The sequence below is a fragment of the Macaca nemestrina genome, chromosome 7 (genome assembly GCF_043159975.1).
Source record: "Macaca nemestrina isolate mMacNem1 chromosome 7, mMacNem.hap1, whole genome shotgun sequence".
NCBI classification, from domain to species: domain Eukaryota; kingdom Metazoa; phylum Chordata; class Mammalia; order Primates; family Cercopithecidae; genus Macaca; species Macaca nemestrina.
Genome location: NC_092131.1, coordinates 129,641,507 through 129,650,753, shown reverse-complemented (window position 1 = coordinate 129,650,753; position 9,247 = coordinate 129,641,507).

Below are 9,247 nucleotides of genomic sequence, written 5' to 3'. Positions count from 1 at the left end.
TGTCATTTGTAAATGTTAGCATTATAAATGACAGGAGAATTTAAGAATTGACTTGTATTTCACTGGATACTATAGTACCCGGTAGGTTACACACCTGCTTGACCACATACCATTTATGTTACATGACACAAAATAGGAAAAAATCTTTTGCTGGTATTGCATTCCCTTCTCTCTTAGAGTCAAAAGGATCTATTCTGCAAAATTAGTCAAAATATTCAAAAGGAAAGCAGGTTTTTCAAAACTGGGCTAAGCAATTATCAAACTGAACTAACCTGTTTTCAGATATCCTGTTGTATTGCCCGGTAAGTCTACTCACACTTGTCCAACCCGTGAATCAATATGGAATTAAGAAAGGTTACCATATGTAAACCCAGCTATAAATGGTTGTAGAAAATGTAAGTATCAGTGGGTTTCCTATGTAATAGTATTTAAAACACAAATATTTCAACCATTTGGCCCGGTATATGTTGAAGTTCACAAGCACTGGTCCTAACTAGATCACATGAAGTGGATTATGTTTCTGATATGTACCTTATTATTTTGACTATATTATAATTTTACTATATCCCTATTGACCATATGTTTTAATAACACATTCCATTGAAATGACAAAGTAGAATTTCTCAGTTACATGGGGCAGGCCGGGCGCAATGGTTCATGCCTGTAATCCCAGGACTTTGGGAGGCCAACGTGGGCAGATCACCTGAGGTCAGGAGTTCAAGACCAGCCTGGCTAACATGGCGAAACCCCGTCTCTACTAAAAATACAAAAATTAGCTGGGCATGGTGGCGGGCACCTCTAATCCCAGCTACTTGGCAGACTGAGGCAGGAGAATCGCTTGAACGTGGGAGGCAGAGGTTGCAGTGAGTTGAGATTGCGCCACTGCACTCCAGCCTAGGCAACACAGCAAGACTCTATCTCAAAAAAAAAAAAAAAAAAAATTATTTACAAAAATGTACATGCTATGGTGTTAGAGCATGAATGTCAAATCCAGGCTCTGTCAGTGAGATTCAGTACTCTTATCTGCAAAATAAACCTTATCTTCCTTCTGTCCTGCTCAGTTCCATTTTAAGACTAACAACAAATTTGAAAACTTAGTTCTATATTGCTATGCAGCTAAACAGCTATGTAAAAAATGGCTGATAATTACTGTTATATACAAAAGAGAAACTTATTCCAGGACAGTGAATAGCAACAACTAACCTTTTTATCACTCTATACTGTTCAAGGTACTTTATGCACACATACTATGCAAGTACCTTGCATATTATATATGCATCATTATATATATCACCATATATATAAAGTACCTTGTACATTTTTGAGGTTCTATAGAAATATATAATCTCATTAATTATTATGTTCTTATGTTTCAACAGGTACTGTTATTCTCATTTTATAAATAAACTCAGAAGCTCAGTCACATGGCCTCCATCTCGTCTCACACTTTTTCCACCTATTCCTTTCTCCCTGTCCTAGAAAATGGCAAGAACTCCACGTTTGAACATGTTAAATGTAGTCTAGCCTCAGTTTCTAAACTTCATATATTCAGCTGGTATGTTACAGAAACTAATAGTGAGAAATTGTCATCTGAATTAACTGCTAGGCAGCAGGACCTATATAATAACTGGCTTCATTTTATATATTGTCATATTTGGATCAGCTCCTTATACTGCTCTGCTGGTGTAGGGCACCTTAAAAGCCCTACATTGGCCGGGCACGGTGGCTCACGCCTGTAATCCCAGCACTTTGGGAGGCGAAGTGGGCAGATCACGAGGTCAGGAGATTGAGACCAGCCTGGCTAACACGGTGAAACCCTGTCTCTACTAAAAATACAAAAGGAAATTAGCCGGGCGTGGTGGTGGGCGCCTTCTAGTCCCAGCTACTCAGGAGGCCGAGGCAGGAAAATGGCGTGAACCCGGGAGGTGGAGCTTGCAGTGAGCTGAGATCCTGCCACTGCACTCCAGCCTGGGCGACGCAGCAAGACTCCATCTCAAAAAAAAAAAAAAAGAAAAAGAAAAACCCTACGTTGTACGTCCTGTGTTAAATCACCTTTCATATTCCATGTATATGAAAGATGGGAAGTTGAACAAGAGCAGCAGCCTGGGGAATCTCCAAAAAAGAGGGCTTAAAGGAATTGCATCAAGTAAATGGGACTAAGCAAAGATGCTCTGCACAATAGTGGGAAAATTGGTCACTAAGTTCCACTATGAGGCTGAAATTCCACTTTGAGATGGAGTCTCACTCTATCACCCAGGCTGGAGTGTAGTGGTGTGATCTCAGCTCACTGCAACATCCGCCTCCAGGGCTCAACCAATTCTCCTGCCTCAGCCTCCCAAGTAGCTGGGACTACAGGTGCCTGCCACCACGCCCAGCTAATTTTTGTATTTTCAGTAGAGGTGGGGTTTCTCCATGTTGGCCAGGCTGGTCTTGAACTCCAGGCCTCAAGTGATCTGCCCGCCTCGGCCTCCCAAAGTGCTGGGATTAGAGGTGTGAACCACCACGCTCGGTGGAAAAATCAAGTTCTGAATACACTTAAATTTTCTTATGTAGGGAAAAATTAACATCTCAGAGTGTCAAACCAAGTGATAGTCATCTTCAGTGTCAGTAATAGGGAAGAGTTATCATTACTCTGGAAAAAATCTTAGAACCTGCAGTTTGCATTAAAAGACAAAGGCTGTTTCCTGGATCTTTGTCCTCCATGTACCAAAACCAAGCAACTTGTATTTAGAAGAAAACCCTTTCTCCATGATGCAGGCTCAGGCAAGGTTTTCTATACTAGGCTTTGCTTCCCCAGCCAGCTCCTGCTCCAGCTCCCCACAGCTGCTATCTCAGTCTTCATTCCTCAAACCTGGACAATGCTCACCTCCACCCTCACTCCTACTTTAGAGAGAAAATAGAAGCTGTCAGACATGAACTCCTTCAACTTCCCTGACGCCAGGTCTACAAGCCTACCTATATCTGTGCCCATCTTGGTGCCTTCTTCTGTTACAGAGGGACCTCAGACTAAGGCTAATCCCTCCATCTGTGCACAGGGATATCCTGCAAACAATTTCTTTACACACATCATCACCATCAGCTTCTCTCTACTGCCTCCTTTCCATCAGCATTTAAGTGTGTAAAATCTCCCCCACCTTTACTGTTTTTTATTTTATTTTATTTTTATTTTTTGAGATGGAGTCTCGCTCTGTCTCCCAGGTGGGAGTGCAATGGCACTATCTCGGCTCACTGTAACCTCTGCCTCCCAGGTTCAAGTGATTCTTCTACCTCAGCCTCCCGAGTAGCTGGTATTACAGGCAGGTGCCACCACACCCAGCTAATTTTTGTATTTTTAGTAGAGGCGGAGTTTTGCCATGTTGACCAGGCTGGTCTCAAACTCGTGACCTCACGTGATCTGCCTGACTCAGCCTCCCAAAGCTCTGGGATTACAGACATGAGCCACCATGCCCAGCCAATTTTTTTTTTTTTTTTTTTTGTGGAAGGGAATGGAGTCTCACTGTGTCACCCAGGCTGGAGTGCAGTGGCACAATCTCGGCTCACTGCAGTTTCCACTCACTGCAATCTCCACCTCCCAAGTTCAAGCAATTCTCCTGCGTCAGCCTCCCAAGTACCAGGGACTACAGGCGCACACCGCCATGCCCTGCTAATTTTTTGTATTTAGTAGAGGCAAGGTTTCACCATGCTGCCCAGGCTGACCTCAAACTCCTGAGCTCAGGCAATCCACCTGCCTCGGCCACCCAAAGTGCTAGGATCACAGACGTGAGCCACAGCACCTGGCCTCCCCCATCTTTAAAAATAAATAGAAACATGACCCCATGTCTTCCTCTAGATATTGGCCTTTTGCTTCACAGCCAGCTCTGAAGTATCTGTGGTTAATCACAGTTCCTCACTTCCCTCCTACTTTTCTACCCAATTTAATCTAGATTCTGCCCCAACTACTTCACAAAACATTCTCATTAAGATCACTAGTAGTTTCTATTTTATTAGGCCTCTTAGCAACATGAAACCCTCCTTCTCAAACCACTCTTTCTAGTTTTCTCTGAAATCACTTTTTTTTTTTTGACAGGGTCTGTCACCCAGGCTGACACCATCATAGCTCACTGCGGCCTTGAATTCCTAGGCGTAAACAATCCTCCCACCTCAGCCTCCTGAGAAGCTGAGACTGTAGGTACATGCCACCACACCCAGCTTGATCTCTCTCTTATTTGCCAGTTTCTCCTTTACTTGCTGTAGCTTCTCAGGGTTTTGTCTCATAAGCCCTCTTCTCTTCAGCCTGTACATACTTGCTAGGCTCTCCCATTCACTACCAAGGTCAATGACTGATTGACGCACTTCACATGTACACTTCTCTCCTGAACTTCAACTTGTAATCCATTTACCTGCCTGCTAGACATCTTCACTTAGATACTTCTTAGGCTCCTCAAACCCAACAAACCCCCAAACTTCTCTTGCCTTATCAAACTTGCTCCATCAGTGTTCCCCACCTCGGAAAATGGCCCCACTGTGCAACCCAGCTCCAGCCAGAAATCTAGGAGTCATCCTTGACTTTCCTCTCACTTCACATTTATCAGCCTCTTAGTCCTGTTGCTCTACATCTTAAGTATCCTTTAAATCCATGTATTTCTATTGCCAATGCTACCACTCTAGTTGAGACAATCATGCCCTCTCATCTGGGTTGCTAGACTAGCTTCTAAAGGACTCTTCAGAGTTCACTTATACTCTTCACCCCCACTCCATTTTATATTCTGCCAGTGTCTTTAGGAAAGCTCTGTATAACCTGGTCCCTTCCCACTTTCCCTGCCTCTTTGCAGTCTATACCACTCTTGCCTTAGCTTTCTGTGTTCCAGCCCTGCAGGCCTTCTTTTAGTTCCTCAAACACACACATTCTTTTCTCCCTTTCCAGCCTTCCCATTTGCTGTTCCCTCCTGTGCTCTTTCCCACAGTCCTCAACAGAGAATCTTCTATGTCATCTCTTCCTCAAAGAGGAAGTTCACCTGACTAGTTTGCTTTCCTTGTTAATTCCTCAGAATCATGAATCCTTTCAGTGTGCCCAAATCACATATGATTTTTGGTGTTGTGTCCTTCCTTCTCACTAAATCACAAGAGCCATGGAGGCCAGGGACCATGTCTGACTCGTTCACTATTGAATCCATGCAGTTTCATATAGTGCCTGGCACATAAACATTGTTATTTGTTGAATGGATAAATGAGAACATAGAAGCTGTTTATTAAAGAAAAAACAGCCCATCATCCTCCCTGGCATAGCAGCAGAAGTCAAAATGCAACATTAATCAGTAGAACTGTTCATGCTTGCTTAAGACCAAGCTCAGAGGTTGATGAACTTAAGCAACCTGGCAGAAAATAGGGAACTCCCTAAACTTGTACATCTAACTGTGGACATCTCTTCAGTTTATCTGCTGACTTCTTAGAGGTTTTCACATTTTCCATAGTTGTAAGCCATGTCTAAGCACGGTCTTAATTCTGCTTTTTACAAATTCCCACCCTAATCACTGTTTACTTGTGCTTAAAGGTAACATTGGGTTACATTACATTTACAGATGGTGATTTTCTTAGCCATTTCCCCACTGCCGGGCTTTTTGGTTAGTTCTGATTTGAGATTGTTATGAATAGCAGTGCTACAAACATTCTTCGTAAGTAACTTATTTCACATCTTCTCCTTGAATACCAAGTGGGATTAAGATTTCAAAGCATATGAACAGTTTATATCCTATCATATACATAGCCAGAGATTTGTCTAAAAAGAAAGAATCAATATATAGTACCATTAAAATTCTGTAATACAAACCTATCTCTAGTTCTGTATAGCCCTACCAACACTGAGGGTGGGTTGTTTAGTTTTTTTAGAGACAGGGTCTTGCTCTGTCACCCAGGCTGGAGTATAGTAGTACAATCATAGCTCACTGCAGCCTCGAACTCCTGGGCTTAAGCAGTCCTCCTGCCTTGGCTTCCCAAGTAGCTTGGACTACAGGGACACACCACCACACCCGGCTAATTTTTTTTTTTTTTTTTTTTTTTTTTTTTTTTTTAGAGACAGGTCTTCTCGTGTTGCCCAGGCTGGTCTTGAGCTCCTGGCTCAAGTGATCCTCCTGCTTCCCAGAGTGCTGGGATTGCAGGCATGAGCCACCACACCTGGCCAACATTAGATTTTGCATTTGCTACATTTATTTCTTGAAACTTAACAGAAAACTAATATCTATTGAGCTATTTCTGTGTGTCAGAAAGTTTAAGGATTTGACATGAAGTTTCCCATTTAATAAATCACCATAAACCTGTAAGTACTATTAGTATGCCTCTTTTAGAGATGAGGAAACTAAGGCTTAAGAGTTGTCCAAGTAAATTGGAGGAGTTTAAATGTACATGTACTGTTTCCAGAACCTGTATTCTAAGCTACTGTGCTGTACTGTCTCTCCTGGTTGTTAATGGCAGTGTTTTTTCTCTTTTACTTAACAGACAGGAAAAATTATTAATAAAATCTGTAACCTTTCTGATTTCCAGGAATGTGGTATAATTTATTGCTAGAGAGCTTGTTTCATTGAGGTAAACATCCAGATGGAGCTTTTTGATTAAGAAAAGTCAACTCCCAGGGTTTAACCATGTGTAGGCCAGGACAATACAAGAGAGATCAGTTACTCCAAATAATAAAATCAAATAAATTTGGATTTTCATTGGATGCCCTAGCGAAAGAGAATGAGGCCTGGGAAAGAAAGAAGTAGGGAAAGGTTAATGAAGAGAACTGAGACGAGAAGCATTCCAGAAACATTGCAGGAGACAGGGGCCTACTAGAAGACATGGCCATAGAGAAGCTCCCTACTGTAGTAGAGAATGGCTGCTAAATTTCTTTAAGCAATCATCTGTGTACTGAATTTGAAGTTTTCTGCTTTGTGATACAGCCTTCCCATTAACTAAACCTTTCATGCAACTTGGATACACTCAACCATGTTGGTGGTGGATCATTTGGAGGAATGAAGGATGAGGAGTGGCACATGATAAGGCAAAAAGGAAATAGCCAAAGGAACAGGGGACAGGGGACAAGCACGCTGCATCACATCTGCAGGAGACCCAGAAGCAAACTTAAAAACTCTTGGAGAAACTGAGGTCTCAGGACTTCTCACAGTGGTTAGAAATGGGTCTCAGGCCATTTCATATTGAAAGAATGACCCTAAACACTAAATTATTTGGGGTTGTCCAAGTTGGAAATGTCTGGGTTACACAGAAGTGAGAAAGAGCTTTTCTTGAACCACAGTAAAATAAATTTGATGTATGAGCAGCATTTGTCACAGCCTTTGCCTTGATGTAGGGTATGAAATAATTAGCTTTGGCTGGGCACAGTGGCTTACGCCTGTAATCCCAGCACTTTGGGAGGCCGAGGCAGGCAGATCACGAGGTCAGGAGATCAAGACCATCCTGGCTAACACGGTGAAACCCCATCTCTACTAAAAATACAAAAAAAAAAAATTAGCCTGGCGTGGTGGCAGGCTCCTGTAGTTCCAGCTTCTGGGGAGGCTGAGGCAGGAGAATTACGTGAACCCGGGAGGCGGAGCTTGCAGTGAGCCAAGATCACGCCACTCCAGTCTAGGCGACAGAGTGAGACTCCGTCTCACAAAAAAAAAAAAAAAAAAGAAATAATTAACTTCCAGGACACCAAACTCTTCTGGTTTTCCTCCTTCCTCATCAGGCATCCTTAGTTTCCTTTTCCTAGTTCTTCCTTTTCTTCCTGATCTTTATTAACAGTGTGTGACAGGCTTCACTTGTCCACTCTTTCTTCTGTCTACAGACTCAGTCCCTTGAAGATCTTTGATGCTTTTAAATACCATCCATATGTTGACAGCTCCCAAATTTATTTTTTTTAATTCTTTTCATTTTTATTTATTTATTTACTTATTTATTTTTGAGACACAGTCTTGCTCTGTCACCAGGCTGGAGTGCAGTGGCACAATCTCAGCTCACTGCAACCACTGCCTCCTGGGTTTGAGTGATTCTCCTGCCTCAGCCTCCTGAGTAGCTGGTACTATAGGCGCATGTCACCACACCCAGCTAATTTTTGTATTTTCCTTTTTTTTTTTTTTTTTTTTTTGAGACGGAGTCTCACGCTGTTGCCCAGGCTGGAGTGCAGTGGCGCGATTTCGGCTCACTGCAAGCTCCGCCTCCCGGGTTCCCGCCATTCTCCTGCCTCAGCCTCCTGAGTAGCTGGGACTACAGGCGCCCGCCACCGCGCCCGGCTAATTTTTTGTATTTTTAGTAGAGACGGGGTTTCACTGTGGTCTCGATCTCCTGACCTTGTGATCCGCCCGCCTCGGCCTCCCAAAGTGCTGGGATTACAGGCTTGAGCCACCGCGCCCGGCCTTTAATTTTTGTATTTTTCATAGAGACGGGGTTTCACCGTGTTGGCCAGGATGGCCTCAATCTCTTGACCTCGTGAACTGCCTGCCTTAGCCTCCCAAAGTGCTGGGATTACAGATGTGAGCCACCATGCCCAGCCAACAGCTCCCAAAATTTTTTTTTTTTTTAAACAGAGTCTTGCTCTGTCACCCAGGCTGGAGTGCAGTAGTGCGATCTCGGTTCACTGCAATCTCCGCCTCTCGGGTTCAAGCAATTCTCCTGCCTCAGCCTCCCGAGTAGCTGGGACTACAGGCATGCCACTATGCCCAGCTAATTTTTTGTATTTTTAGTAGAAACGGGGTTTTGCTGTGTTAGCCAGGATTGTCTTGATCTCCTGACCTTGTGATCTGCCTGCCTCGGCCTCCCAAAGTGCTGGGATTATAGGCGTGAGCCACCACATCTGGCCAACGGCTCCCAAATTTATATCTCCCAGACTTCAGACTTGTCTACTGAACCCCAGACTCATATAGCCTATTACCCACTTGACATCCCCACCACTTGGATGTCCAAAATTCATCTCAGACTGAATATGTCCAGTACTGCATTTGAGTCTCCTTCCAAAAGCTTTACTCATGGTTTTCTCTACCTCCATTCTTTCAAGCCAAAAAACATGAAGTCATCCTTATGACTCCTTTTCTATTATACCCCATATCCAGTTTAACAGGAAGTCCTGTCATCTGTACATTCAGAATAGATCCAGAATCTGCATGTTTCCACCATCTCTACTACCGCCCTAGTCAGAGTCATCGTTCTCCCTAACTTGTAAGGGAGGCTGTCTCCTAACTGATCTCCCTGCTTCCACCTTTCCCTCCCTAGCAGTCAAGTTTGATCCTTTTGAAATCTGAAT